We start from the raw sequence: 2,421 nt of genomic DNA, 5'->3' as shown, positions 1-2,421 counted from the left end.
GAAAACCCCAAAAAACAAACAAAAAAAAACCAAAATAGAACAACAAAAAAAGAGTGTTTCATAGTACACACAAGTAGGCTTGTCTTCATAGCTGAATTCCTGGGATCTCAGGTATGTGCTAGGTCCATCCAGATTAATTACAGTTCTTTTTTTCTTTTTTCTTTTCTTTTTGTTTTTCGAGTCAGGGTTTCTCTGTGTATCCCTGGCTGTCCTGGAACTCACTCTGTAGACCAGGCTGGTCTTGAGCTCAAAAATCTGCCTGCCTCTGCCTCCCGAGTGCTGGGACTAAAGGCGTGCGCCACCATGCCCAGCTAATTACAGTTCTTGGACTAACCAACTCACCAATTTATGGAGGGAATGTCCGTGTCTTTGTCCATTACATTGAAAGTCACACCTTTGACAGTCCCACCCTAACAGATGAAGAGAATTTGCCTTCAAACCACCCTATCATGGGGTAAACACATTAGCAAAGCTGAAGTCAGCTGAGTGTCATGGAAAACATTACATAGGGTCTAATGTAGCTCACTGACACAGACCTCTCACAGTATTGTGGAGATTGATGCCCAGGGAACTGTACCTCATCCAAGAAACTTCTCAGAAGGTAAAAGGGCTTCCGGCTTCACCTGCTAATGACCTGACTTCAATCCCTAATAGCCACAACCAAAGAACCAATTCCATGTTGTCTTCCGAGCTCTACACATAATGCACACACGCACGCACGCACGCACGCACGCACGCGCTCGCGCAACGCAACATGAATTTACGTTTTTTTTTCTTTTTTCTTTTTCAAGATTTTATTTATTTTATTTATATGGGTATACTGTAGCTGTCTTCAGACACACCACAAATGGGCGTCAGATCAGATCTCATGACAGATGGTTGTGGGCCATGATATGGTTGCTGGGAATTGAATCCAGGATCTCTGGAAGAGCAGTCAGTACCATTTTTTAAAATTTAATCTAGCCGGGCGTGGTGGCGCACGCCTTTGATCCCAGCACTCAGGAGGCAGAGGCAGGCGGATTTCTGAGTTCAAGGCCAGCCTGGTCTACAAAGTGAGTTCCAGGACAGCCAGGCCTATACAGAGAAACCCTGTCTCGAAAAACCAAAAAAAAAAAAAAAATTTTAATCTAATTTTTTTTTTTTTTAAAGAGGTACTATTATTTATTATAGCCATGGAGACCCACCTAGAGATGCAGACAACCGCATCCACCTTCCCTCAGGGGACAGATACACTACTGTACTTGTCATGTAAGTCAGCTACATTGTCACTGGACACCCGGATCCAGCCATCCTCCCGCACGTGGTAGAGGTTGACTGCCCCTCCGGAGTAGGCATCTCTGTAGGTGGCTTGTTAGATGGCTCGGCGGGCCAGATCATAGGCCTCCTCCACTTTCAGGTCATAGGAGTAGCCTCGATCCATAACGCCGTAAGCATACACGGAGCCAGAGCCCACTGAGAAGGCGGTCCCAGAGATCCTGTTCCCCTCGCTGTCTACGTAGTAGAGGCCAGGGCCTCTCTTATCCCAGCCACAGATCATGGTGCCCATGGACAGCCCCATGCCTTTGTACTGATACACCATGTTAGCGAGCAGTTTAGAGGCTGCTGCGACCGAGATGCGTTCCTTTTTGCGAAGCTCATAGATTCGACACTGCCGAGCCAACAACCGCTCCCAGAAGCTGCAATCCGCTGCACCCCCAGCCATGGTACCCAGAAGATACGGGTTGATCTCTATTACTTTCTTCACCGTCTTGGGAAGCAATATAAGCACCTGCTGTGGCCCGGGAATCCGCTGCAACAATGACTCCATGGAGAAACTTGAAGGCCAGGGTGGTGGTTCCGTGAAGCATTTCGATTCGCGGCTCCTCCGGGACGCCCCAGCTCGGCGCGGCTAGGCTCAGCCCATCACTAGGACTCCCCGGACCCAAGTCCAGCAGATCTGCACCACCTCCGAGCCCAAAAAACCCGTGCTGATTCACCGGCATCGGCCGCTGCAACACGCTAGCCAGTGCCATGTTTAGCAAGGGCAACAGGAACTGCCTCCGACTGGCAACGTCGCGACGTCACAACTTCACGTCCAGCTCTAATTTTATTTTTTAAATTTAAAAACATGTTTATTATATCTTAATTTTCAGTCAGTACTCTTAACCACTGAGTCACCATCTCTGCAGCCTGAATTTACAACTGTGCATGGTAGCATGTGCTACCCATTACTTGAGATGTCAGGGACAGGAAGACAGCTTCCAGTGTGAGGCTAGTCATGTCTCCATAATCAATCTATACATCGACAAATATAATACCAGGCCCACTTGCACACAGACCTGTAGTCCTAGCCCTTAAGAGGTGCGAATTGGTAAACCAGGTATTCAGGACTAGTCTTTGTTGCACAGTGAATGAGGACAAGCCACATTACATGTAAGGCCC

General features: G+C 47.9%; 1 pseudogene; it reads right to left on the bottom strand.

The window, feature by feature from the left end:
* On the bottom strand, positions 1,146-2,016 carry Gm3375 (predicted gene 3375; annotated as a pseudogene).

This window comes from Mus musculus, chromosome 7, assembly GCF_000001635.26.
Source record: "Mus musculus strain C57BL/6J chromosome 7, GRCm38.p6 C57BL/6J".
Classification (NCBI taxonomy): domain Eukaryota; kingdom Metazoa; phylum Chordata; class Mammalia; order Rodentia; family Muridae; genus Mus; species Mus musculus.
The sequence above is the reverse complement of the archived record's forward strand: the minus strand, read 5'-3'. Positions and strand labels throughout refer to the sequence as shown.